This window comes from Lycium ferocissimum, chromosome 7 (assembly GCF_029784015.1).
Source record: "Lycium ferocissimum isolate CSIRO_LF1 chromosome 7, AGI_CSIRO_Lferr_CH_V1, whole genome shotgun sequence".
In the NCBI taxonomy this organism is placed as follows: Eukaryota; Viridiplantae; Streptophyta; class Magnoliopsida; order Solanales; family Solanaceae; genus Lycium; species Lycium ferocissimum.
This window is the reverse complement of record NC_081348.1, coordinates 41,025,219-41,039,384: the sequence shown is the minus strand read 5'-3', so window position 1 is coordinate 41,039,384 and position 14,166 is coordinate 41,025,219.

Below are 14,166 nucleotides of genomic sequence, written 5' to 3'. Positions count from 1 at the left end.
TATATCAGACTAGGATCATTTGCATTTGTGTTTGCATTCAACCATGATTAACTAATTCATATTTTTATTTCATTAAATTACTTTAAACACTTTTGCATACTCGCATAATGTCCTTTTTAAACTTGATGAAGAGAAACAAGCACAGCAATTATGACAGAGAATTGAAAAGGCCAGTTATTGAGTGCGAAAAAACCATTTTGAACCAAAATACCCCAATAAAAAAATAAGATCTTTAGCGCAAAGAAAACTGGTCAAAGTTTTAATATCATTAAGAGTTATTTTTGTATGGAAGCATCTTTTCTATCCTATAAAGCAACCGCCATAGACTCCTCATAAACCCTTAACCCACCACCGGTCCCTCTAGTGGCAAAAAAAAACCCCATTGAGGCGAAACCCAGGTGGTCCCCACGTCCAAGAATGTCATTTTCGCCCACGACCCCCACAAGTTTAGATTCTATAACCCAATCCCAACCCCAAGTCCAAAAACCCAACTCGATTAAAATAACCCAAAATCTTCGACCCCCACCACCAACTTTTGTTATTATTTTGTTATATACATTACCCCTCCGTTTCAATTTGTTTGAACCTATTTCCTTTTTAGTCCGCCAAAATGAATGACCTCTTTCCTAATTTGGAAACAAATTCACTTTATGAATGATCCCCAAATTTTCAAGGCTTATTTTGACCCCCCAAAAGCCCCCTCTTTCTTAAATGTCCCCCCGCTCATATAAACCACCCACTCGCCCACTTCTAAGCATGCTTAACATTTAATCCTTGCTATTTTCCATAAAAAAACATCTCCATGTTTTTTTTTGTTCTAGTGAGCATAAATGTTTTTTTTTTTTAATCAAATAATATATTTTTAATTTGTTAAATTTGTAATTGTATTTTTACTATTTGAGTTGTTAATTTGTTAATTTGAATTGTTATATTTATTATGTTTAAATAAATACATTATTAGTCATTAAATATTGTTTATGAATTGAAAGAAGTTGATTGATTGTTGACACCCAATTTTGTCCCGCCTTCCCTAAATATTTATTTACATTTATAGTAATTTTGGCAATTTAAAGACAATATTTTTACTATAATTATTGGATTTTTTTACCGACGCGTCATTATTCTTAATGAAAACAAATTCTTATTATTCTTATCCTTATTGTTACAAATCATTATTATTGTATTTGTACGTTTGTATGTGTACTTATATCATTCAACCATGATTAACTAATTCATATTTTTATTTCATTAAATTACTTTAAACACTTTTGCATACTCGCATAATGTCCTTTTTAAACTTGAATATATTATCGAGAATTACAAGCACAGCGATTATGACAGAGAGTTGAAAAGGCCAGTATATACATATACCTTTAATGACAATAATTAAATGGGACGCAAATCCTTTTTTTATTTTTCTAGAAATTCATTGCCACTCATTTCTACTGTTAGGCCTATATCTTCAACAAATAATTCCTTTTGTTTTTCGTTTTCTTGCAATGATTTCATAAGTACAACCTGTATGTTATGCACATTAATTATGTACATAGCTTTCTAGCAGCTGCAAAATTAGGTACATCTAAGGGTGTCAACCGGTTCCAACCGGAACCCGATTATGGGAAAAAAATTAATGTTTGGAACCGGCCGGTTCGCTTTTCAAACTTTGAAGTTTTGTCTTCTTCCGGTTTAACGGATTCCGCTATTTGAAAGGTTTTAAACTCCAAACCCTTTTCAGAACCGGTCCGGTTTTAGTGTTTAAAATATGTTTTTTTTGTTGTTTTGTATTATATATATATATTATAGTATTTATTTGTATATTGTAGGAATATTTACATATGTTATACAACTTTATAATTAAAGTTTAAATATTCTTGTTTAGCCATTGAATCCCTAAAAAAAATACAAGTCTTTTAGTCACAAATTGAAAGGAGTTCGTTGTCTAACAATACGGAATAGTGTTTTTCGTATACATATATATGTATAATTAAAATATATAGTATATATACTTATATATACTACATATACTTATATATATGTATAACTTAATATATATACTATATATATGTATAACTTAATATATATACTAAATATATGTATAACTTAATATATATACATATATATACTATATATACTTAATATATATACTAAATATGTGGATAACTTAATATATATACTATATATATGTACTATATACTATATATACTTATATATATGTGTATAACTTAATATATATACTATATATATATATATACTATATATACTATATATACTTAATATATATACTAAATATATGTATAACTTAATATATATATAGTATATATATTAAGTTATATATATATATGTATAACTTACATATACTTATATATATGTATAACTTAATATATATATACTTATATACTATATATACTTATATATATGTATAACTTAATATATATACTATATATATGTATAACTTAATATATATACTAAATATATGTATAACTTAATATATATACATATATACTATATATACTATATATACTATATATACTATATATACTTAATATATATATACTAAATATGTGTATAACTATATATACTTAATATATATACTAAATATATGTATAACTTAATATATATACTAAATATGTGGATAACTTAATATATATACTATATATACTATATATACTATATATAGGTATAACTTAATATATATACTATATATACATATATACTATATATACTATATATACAAAATATATGTATAACTTAATATGTATACTATATATATATTAAGTTATATATATATATATAACTTACATATACTTATATATATGTATAACTTAATATATATATATATACTTATATACTATATATACTTATATATATGTATAACTTAACATATATATACTATATATATGTATAACTTAATATATATACTAAATATATGTATAACTTAATATATATACATATATACTATATATACTATATATACTATATATACATTAATATATATACTAAATATATTGTATAACTATATATACTTAATATATATACTAAATATATGTATAACTTAATATATATATATATAGTATATATATTAAGTTATACATATATATGTATAACTTACATATACTTATATATATGTATAACTTAATATATATACTATATATACATATATACTATATATACTTAATATATATACTAAATATATGTATAACTTAATATATATATATATATATACTTACTTATATACTATATATACTTATATATAGTTTATATACTATATATACTTACTTATATACTATATATACTTATATATAGTATATACTTTATATACTTATATATGTTTAAGTATATATATAACTTAATATACTTATAAGTATATTCTTAGTATATTTTAGGTATATTCCTAACTTAATAAAAGTAAAAATATGAACACAAGTAAATAGAAGTAAGCTCAATGAGCCATATTTTTATTCATTCTTGGATAACATTTATTCTGCAAGTTGTATTTTTTTTTAACTTGCATTTAATAACATGATTTTCTACAAAAATAGTAGAATAATAAAATCACCAATTTTGAACCATTTCGTTAATTTCCCCCACATCATATTCGGTCATGGAAATATCTTCAAATGTCTTCCATTTGGTCATTAGTCCACTAGCTATCAAATCTTCAATTTCTTAGTTAATAAAATAGGTGTCCTAATTCACCATTAAATTAATTGGTTGGTCGACTCCGATCTAATCCAATCTCGAATGCACACTATGTTTACCTAATTTTAGCCGGATAATGAATTCTATGGTCTCCAATTTATTAACACTGTCTTCCTTGGCTAAATTTTTCTCATAATGTATTGTATTGTGTTGATACTTAGGACCAAATTAGCGGTATAAAAATAGACCTTTCTTGAAAGTAACAATAAAATTAAAGTAACAATCAAAGTAAACATCTTCCACCATAATATAATACAAAAGTAACAACCATCCAAACAAGTTGTATTGATATCTACATTTGGGTGCATATAAATAAAAATTATATTCATCAAAGTTTTCTTTTCATAAATACAAAGTTGGAAAAAAAATGTAAAGTTTGTAATGTAAAACTTTTAAACCCGACAAGCCCTTTTTATATCACATTTGAGAAGTAGTAGGGCGTGGAGCAACGGTTAACTTAAAAAGTCTTTTCACATAATTCAAAAGTAATTAACTTAAAAACTTTTCTAAACTCATATCATATTAATAGCATGTCCCATGTTAATTATTCACAAGATGGTTGAGTTCCCGCTTTCAATTTCTAAAAATGTATAAATTAGACTAACCAAATTTTTAGTATAAGACAGTTTTAAACAAGGATTTAAAGGGAACCCAATATAAATAAAGTTGGGATGGGAAAAAAATACTTCTTAAATTTGATTATCATTTCAAAAATAGCCACTTGATAATCGGGTTTATGTTTATACTCTTGTAAAACTCTAGCTATTTCCGCTAAGTAGGCTAAAATTAGGTTACCGTGGGATAAAATTGTCTAGAAAAAGCAAGAGTTGCATTATTAAAATTTTCTAAGAGTTCAATACATTCTTTAACATCTTCAATGCATAAAATTTAACCAGTACCGTCGACTATCGGTATTATATTTGTTGTGAACTTGTTGTATGGGAATCCTCGGGAGCATCCGGACTTTTCGTATGCTTTGTTGTAGCGTAATGTAAGTGTAGTTCCGCCTAGTCTCGATTTCTATTTGAATTTTCCTAGGTCTAAGGTGTTATTTTCCACACAAGCATTCTTAAAATCTCTAATTCTTCCCCTATAAGCATTACAAAAAGACATGCATAAAGATTTCTAACTTTTTGAACGAGAATCATCAAAATACTCAAGACCATCTTTAACACGATTAAATTTAAAATGTGACAACTACATCTTACATGAAAAATATTTTTTAGGAGGGTTTATTTCTTTTTTAAAAAAGACCAACTGCCTTTGTATTATTAGAAGCATTATCTAAAGCAATACAAAGTGTTTTCTATAAATGTTAAAAAATCTCTCATAATAGTAGACATTGAATCGGCTAAAGAATTTTCCATCGTGACGACCTTTTCCTCGTCATATAAAAAAAAGCTACTAATTCTTTTTTGCATAACCCGAGATTACATGCCCCCGATGACATGTAATAGCAAAAAAATCTAAATGGTTAATACTAAGACCCAAATCGGCGGTAAGACAAACATTACAATTTAAAGAATTAAATACGTGGTTACGCAAATAAAATCTATATTTTTTAAACAAATCTATAACATCGGCTCACTGCAAGTACTTCTAGGAATACCCTCGAATAACGGATTATAACAACGTTGAATGTAAGTAACAAACCCCAAGACCGAGTATCGAGGGAAAGGAAAATGGTAAACAATCATAAGCTACCATTTTAGCTATTTCTACGCGTTCTTTTTTCTTGTCATACTTAAAATTTCTACCGGTTCGTGGGTCTATCGTCATTTGAATCCCCCCACATTTGAACCCGTTTGCTCTCCCCGCCGAGCATCCATATGTTTGGTTCTCGTATAACGTTTAGTGTGCCGTTCATTATCACCAGCGATTCCTTGCTTAAAACTAAATACTTGTCCCTCGTATGTTACATGGTAGTCGATTGGCTTTCCATATATATATATATATATATATATATATATATATATATATATATATATATATATATATGGCTTACGAGTTCTAGGCGGTTTGTCTTGTGTATGTGATTGTGCGGGACATGTATCTCTATGGGATTTTCGGGGGGTTGTGTTTCATCATCATCGTTTTTTTATTAAAATTTATTTTAAAATGTAAGGTAAAATGTTAATTACATATTTGATTATTTAAAAGTGGATTATTTTAAACATCAATACTACATTATTTGTTTTTTCCATATTTTAAATGTTTCACGGGAGCGCCCATTCGCTTAACAATACGACTACTACTATGAGACTACCGCGCGCATATAAGTTTTAATCTCTTTGACATTATTAAATATTTATTAATTTAAATCACAATCAAATAAATCACAAGAAAATAAATTACAACAAATTAAATTCAATATAAATTAAAATGGTACTAATTTTATATATTGCGTAAATTAAATTGCGAAAAATAAAGATAGAGTTGGAACGAAGGTACCAAATTCTGGGATTAATTTCCGGCAAAGTCAAGGCGGCTAGAATTGCAAATCCACCAAAAGGCGACTTGGGGATTGTTGCAAAATCACCAACTCCACCAACAATATTATAATTGGTGTTGTAAATTAATAATTGATTTTTTGCAACTATAATAAGACTTTGTGGCTATTATTGTTTATAGTTTCAAAATAATTATAATTGAGAGATTGAGATTTGAGAGAAAGATGAAGAAGAATGTGAATTGGTTGTGAATTAAAATGAAAATGAAAGTATTGCGTTTATATAGATGTGGGGATGGGTATAAAATAAAGTGTTAAAAAAAAAAATTTAAAAAGGAATGAAAATGTAAAAAATTAACAAAATGGTCAAGTTTAGCGCAAGATTTTCTTGCTTAAAATGGACGTTCTATAGCGCAAGAAATAATGCGCTAAAGCACTTAATGGGACCGTTACGGTTTTTTTTTTTTTTTTTTTTTTGGTAACATTTTTTTTTGTTAGGATATTTTGGTTCAAAATGATTTTTTTTTTTTGGCATTTTGGTTCCGGACTCGTCTCTCTAGCCCTATACCTTCAAACAATAATTAAATGGGACGCAATCCTTTTTAAATTTTTCTAGAAACTCGTTGCCACCATTATACTGTTAGGCCTATATCTTCAACAAATACGTAATTCCTTTTGTTTTCGTTTTCTTGCAATGATTTCATAAGTACAACCTGTATGCTATGCACATTAATTATGTACATAGCTTTCTAGCAGCTGCAAAATTAGGTACATCCACCAATCTATATATGAAGGTAATTTTCCCAATATACACTTTTTTTGTTCAATTAAATTTTAAGCAAAATCTAATTTTATACGTACTAGGCTTTATATTCCACTTCCATAATTAAATTAATATTTCACCCGAAGGTATGATCTAATAATTAATTCAGTGAATGAGATTATGAGAGATCAGAATTTAAATTCCGTTCGATCCAAATAATACCTTTACAAATAATTTAAAAAATACTTTTTCCACCTTGCTTGTTCCCATTATTGCTTCTTGCAAATTGTTGGCTTATTAAATCTTTCATAGCTGTTAACTTTGGCTTATTAAATCTTCAAATGGCAGTCAATTGTAGGGCATGAGTGGGTGAAAAGGTTAGAGGAAGAATAATTCAATATTCTCGTCGAAAGAAAGTGTTCTTATTAAAATAGAGAAAGTACTTGGTGGGGGAGTAATAAGCACTAAATGACAAACTACACTTTTCCAGGATTGGGATATGGATGAGATCTTTAGAACATCTTGGAAGTAAGACTAGAATATTTAAGAATTGCAGAACAACAACTTGTTGAAACTCATTAATTGGATGAGAACTGAGAAGATAAGGAACAAAAGAATAAAAAACGAAAAACTTGCTAAAGCTTATTTTTTGGGTTCATTATACGATTCAGTATCCGCATCGAAGTGATGAAATTCATATTTGAATTGAACTTTTTTACATTGAGGAGTAAAATACTCTTTAGCAAAGACGAATTCATATTAAACTAAACTCGTACTTCTAATTAATTCGGATGAAGACGTATTTGTCATTTCACCACAATTTTTATTTTATTTTTTTAAGTTATGATGGGGGATATGACGTTATTTTGAAGAATTAGAATGACTAGTATAGTATGTATTGTACATGTCATATATTGATTTAAGGCACAACCCATCGACAGAGAACAAAGAGCAAAAGATTCTTGTGTACATCTACTAATTTTGACCAACTTTTCATCAATCTCGTTATTTACTCACACCATTTTTAAGGAAAAAGTTATTCAAGGAAGGAGATGTAGAATAAATTAGCCAAATTCGTGTCAACAATAGAGATGAGGAAGAGTCGAAGGAGCTGGAGTAGGAATTTATCGGGAAGAAGAAGAAGAAGAAGAAAAAAGGGTGGGTGGGTGAGTGAGAGGGTAGGTTTTTTCTTTTGCTTGTGTTTACTAAATAGTTTTAAAATAATTTTTCTACTCATATTTTATTTTTTAATAATTATTTTTTGGTATATATGTCACATGTCATCATTTAATTCGTCGTTTTGATACGTCGTGAGCGGAGTGTGTTACATAATCACTCTATATATTTGATCGATTAAAAAAAGTGTTTAAATGACACGCCCTTAATCCTTCAGATGTTTAAATGCAAGAATGTCTTGAGAGATATTTATGTGAAAGATGTGGAGTCGATGGGTTTGGCTTTGATTTTTAAAGTTCCAACTTCCAACACTTACTCACATGAACTGGACTTTGAGGATCAAAGTGATGCCTATGGGCCATATGCAATGTACTAGAAAGTTGAAACCATATGTTTTTGCTCTATCTCTTTTCCAGTTTCTTTTACTCGTTTTCCTTATTTTCTTAAATCAAGAAATTATGAAGGTCGAGATATATAGACCCCTCATTGTGATGAAGAGACAAGTATTGTGCTCTTAGCACTTAGATACTTTGGACATATTTATTTGCACCCCATAGAAGTTTAAATATGAATTATTCAAACCCCAGTTTGTTAATTGTATTTTTTCACAATTACCAATTAGTTAATCATTCAAAATTTATAGTTTTAAGATTATACTTCTCTTCAGTTATTAGTTTTAAATAAATCACTCAAATTTGATATAATATTTTCATTAAGATACTCACTAGATATTTCTGTGAATGTATCCTTTTATTATTGCTCTATTTATTACTGATGTAATCATTGCCAACTACTGAAGAAAAAAATATTATTGTCAACTACTTCCTCTTGACATCCCGCCACCATTTTTCAACAAAATCTAGAACATCAGCCTTCACTAGTTCACTGTATAATCACAATCGTCAATCACCATCATTAAATCATCAATCGGTTTCAGCCTCATCAACCACTAGCCACCACTTTCCCTCACCAGGCTCCTCACAACCATCACCACCAACCACTCGCATTACGGTCACCACCATCAATCACTTTTATCGATAGCTCCGTAGCACAACCACCGCTAACTAACCACTTTCACTGCTAGCTAGCTATCGCCACACATACATTACTTTTGGCTAACACCGCGCAACAATAACTAGCCACCATGGCATAACCATTATCGCAAACCTCTTCTAGCAATCACAACCATTATCCCCAATCACCACCGTTGCCAAATATCACTAATTTTTAGAGTGTGGTTCATCAAAGAAATAATATTTACAACATCATTTAAATTGAAACTTTAAAGCTATTATTAAATATATGAATCAAATAATTGGTAGTTAAAGTCTTTCGGGAAAATTTGACATTAGAAGTGTGTCCAGTGCGATCCGATTTCGAAAATTCAAGCTTTGTGTCCACCCAATTTCATTCTTGCTTGTATGCCTTAGGGCCTGTTTGGAAAGCCACTCAGGTAATTGGAATTGGTGTAATTGGGTGTAATTACACAGTTTGACCTGTTTGTTTGCCCAAGTAATTACACAGTTATGAGGGAATTGGGAGTAATTGGTAGAGTGTAATTACACTCTCCAATTCTCAAAGGGGGCTGAGAATTAGGTGTAATTACACCCTGTAATTACAAGGTTACTTTTTAGTTTATTTCTTTTTTATTTTAATTTCCTTTTAAATTTATGTTTAATTTCTTTTCTTTTTAATTTATTTTTTATTTCTATATTTTAATTTCTTTTTTATTTTTTACTTTTTAATTATTTTTTATTTTTTATAATATGTTTTATTTTTATATTAGTTATCTTTCATTTCCTTTCTTCTCATCCCAACTTTTCATTCTATGTAATTACTCGTATTTTTTTTATATATTATTTATTAGCATAACCGTATTATTATTCTAATTTTTGAAATTACACATCTTAAAATTAAAAAGAATGACTATTAACAAACTTGACATATAATGGCTAACGTTATTAAGTAGAATTTCGTTGTGAATGAGGTTATAGACTTATATTTTCCCTTTCTTTTAAATTATATTTACTTAAGTTACGTTGGACTTACTTATGTGATGTTGTAATTTGAAGAGTATTAGGTTAAACTTTTTCTTTTGGATTTTGAATTTAGGTTATATTATCGGTATTAATTTATTTGCTTTAGTACTATTGACTTATTATTTCACATTGCATGTTGTTTATTTCTCACTTACAATTGATAGATTTTTTTGTCAAACATTTGAATAATGTTAATGACATTATATTTATAAATATTTTTTTCGTCAAACATCGAATCCATGATGTTCTCACAAAAAGTTCTGCTTTTAAGTTTTATAATTGATTAAAATTAATATTATTAATTTGAAATTGTTATATCCCGTATTTCATGCATTCGGGTAATTCGAGGAAATCGCGACAAGCTAAGGGAAAAGATCATTTTTCAAGAGTTATTTTAATGCATTGTTATTTAATGTCATTTATGGACATTGGCGACATGAGAATATTAAGAAAGGCCAAGGGTAAAAGAGAAATTTGCCAAATGGCCAATGAAAATAATGTGGAAGACAGGGACAAAACGGTAATATTGAAAAAGGTCAAGGGGCAAAATGGTAATTTCACCTAAGCTTCATGAAAGTCCCAAAGAGGCCCTATTGGCCATGTGAAAAAAAAAAGAAAGAAAAGGAAAGGATGACAAATGATGACAACTAAGTCATCTTTTAAATTGAAAAAGAGAGAAAAATCTAAAAAAATCGTGGGAGAAGACGTGCCCCTCACATGCAAGTTATGGAACAAGTTTAAAAAGATGACTAAGTCATCTTTTATCCATAATATTTCCTAGAATTCTCAAGAACTTCAAGAACAAAATATGAGGAAAAACTCCAAAAGGCCATTCGGCCATATCAATTCCCACCCAAACCTTGGACAAGTTTTGCATCAAAAATTATTCTCTTCTAGCCAAACCACTAAATGAAGGGTCCTTAGCAAAGTGGAGTAGTTATTGAGTAATAAATCACATATGTTGTGAGTTGCAAGCCTTAGCCGAAAAAGGAGGAAGAGACAAGAAGAATTCATTCTTCTTATATGTTATGGAGCTGGTTGTGGATGTTGTAGAGTATGAGAATGAATGAAATTCATCAAGAACAGACTATAGAGGTGTAGCCGTGCATGCCTATATGTGTGGAAATTATGTTGTAATTATTTTATTTAGTGTTTGTGTATGTTATAGAATGTGGAAGTGAGTGAAATTCATGAAAAACATGAGATGGGGTGTGGTGTGTGGAAAGCAGGTAAGGGGGTGTGTGGTGTGAAGAGCGTGCATGTGTGTGTTGTATTGTAAAAAGGATGGTAAGCAAGTTCTATCTTGTGTTTTTGGTTGTTGTTGTAATGAAATTGATGGTGTAGAAGTGGAAGCTTAATGATTTTAGTTTAGATTGAAATTATTGAAATTTGTTGGAAGCGATGTCTCAAGAATTTATTTGCATGGATGAAATATAATGTTGTAGCATGATGTTGTTAATGCGCGAGTTATTAAGTTATTATTGTTCTTACTGAGTTGGAAGGTCTTGAAGAAAATGGTATATTGATTAAGTTGTGGGTAATGTACCTTGATTGAAATTAGAAAATTGCTAAAGATGGTTGTGGCATTATGATTGATATTTTTGGCCGTTAAATTCCTGATTGTTGTTGATTGTTTTAGTAGTTGAACCTCGGGGATGATATATGTATATGAAGTGTTTATGTAAATTTCGGTAGGCAAATGGAAACCAAAGATTGAAATGTCAACTTGCATGAATAGTAACCTGTAAGGATGACCATTTGCGATTTAAATGACTTAAACGATTAGTTTTGGCAAGCGTAAGGACAAGAAAGGTATGTGAAGCTATCCCTCTCCTTTTTTCGCATGTCCTAGGTATACTAGGCTTGAATTTGAGCCTCGGGGTTATTACGTTTATCGAAATTCGATTCGAAATTGAGCACTATTCATGCAAAACATTGAACTGTAATGCTTATATCTTGTTGAAAATGCTCAAACGTCCGTAACTTGCCGGGAATGTAATCGAATTGTCTTGAAACTACCATAAAATGGCTCTTTATAAACTTTTCAAAACCACTCACGAAGGGAGTGTGATATTTTATAAACTCTTCTAAAACCACTCCGGGGGTGTGATATATTATTTTCTAAAGCTTTCTTAAAACCACTCACGGTGTGATATATTATTTTCTAAGGCTTTTTCTAAAACCACTCCGAAGGGGGGTGCGTACAAAACCACTCCACGGGGGTGTGAAATTTTATTATTTAAACTTTTCAAAACCCTCCGAAGGGGCGCGATATCTAATATTATTATTATCATTATGCCCGATGGGCTAGGATTAGTAAGATGTCACGAGTGCATGCCCGATGGGCCAGGATAGCCGTATGTCACGAGTGGCATGCCCGGGCGGGCTAGGGATGCCGGGGCCGCATGCCCGTGGGGCCAGGGCAGGCATTATGTCGGACCGGCACGCCCGGCGGGCCATCATTATTATGCCGGAGGCGCACGCCCGGGCGGGCTATCATTATTATGCTTGGAAATGAACGCCCGGCGGCTATCATCATTACTATCTTCGGCCGGCAATGCCCCGAAGGGGCTATCATTATTATTATGCGGGAAGCGCAACACCCGAAAGGGATTACTATTATTATTATTACTAATATTATTATTATCATTATTATTATTATTAACATTATTATTATCATCATTATTATTGCGCTCGGGAAGCGGCCGTCCGGCGGACTATTTCATTGGTATGCCTGGAGGCGACACACGGGTTAGGTTGCATCCTTTGCTTAAGCCGAATGTGTGTTCATTGTATTATTTACTTAAAGGGTTGTTCTAGGACCCCATGTATACGTTTATATTTTCCTCAACAGTAGACACTTGGGTAATGAGCTTGATGGTGATTTCTTTTCTAAGCCGAGTAGTGATTGTTATTTATGTAATCGCTACATACTCGGTACATATCACATCTTGACCCTCCTTCTTCGGGGGCTGCGTTTTCATGCCACGCGTGTACACCCAAACGAAGAAGACTTGCTAGAAGTTGTCTCCATGGCAGGTTAGCGAGCTCCACCCGGTTCGGAGTGTTGCGGAGCCGTGTTCGTGTCGTGGTTGTTAGTATTAGAGACTTGCCGGAGGTCCACATTGGATGGTGCGTCGGGAAGTGCGAATAACTTGTAAATGTTAAAAGAACGTATTATTTCAGTTAATGATTGTTGTTGAAAAGTCCATGTTTTAGAAATTTTGAGAGAAATGGCGGTTTTATTACGCGAATGTCTAAGGGTTCGCTCGACTCACGGGAGGGGTTCGGTGCCCATCACACCCTAGTGTCGGGTGTGAGAAATATATATCAATTATTTTTTACATTATTGGTTACAAATATATGATTATTAATTAATATATTTTTCAAGAAACAATGTGTTATTAAATACCTAATGTAATCTCACTTATGAAGGCACGTATTTTTTAAATATTAATTTTAAATTTTTCATGACTAGATTTTATTTTTAAATTAAAACTCAACGTATAATTACGCTTATTGCAGCAAAAGCTGACACACTTGTTATTACTACTTTATTACTTACATTATATTAAATAAGCGGGGCGTTGTAATTACAATCTTGTGTGATTACTGAGTCGTGTAATTACTACCCTAGTAATTACAATTCGATTCCAATTACGTGGCTTTCCAAACGGACCCTTAGTTTGGCAAAAGCAATATCCTAATTTTCATCCAAGGGCAAAAGAAGGTTCTCTTTCGGGGTGGTCTTTAAATTCCGTCTCCTCATAATTGAATCTTTAAATTTTGCCCTTCGCCTAAACTGACAGGGTTCCGGTTCGAACCCCGCCGTCAAAATTTAAAAAAATTTTGTATAGAGTTTAATGATAAGTCTCATAGACTTTTAGTTATGTTTAACTAAACGCTGAGTTATAATTTTACCTCGCTTACATATATACATATTTTTTTAACTTTTCAAGATAAACTTTTAGTAAATGTCTTGTTCAAAGTGTGCCCCATAAAACATAATTCAAGGAGCCCATAAGGTAAGCTTTTCCAAG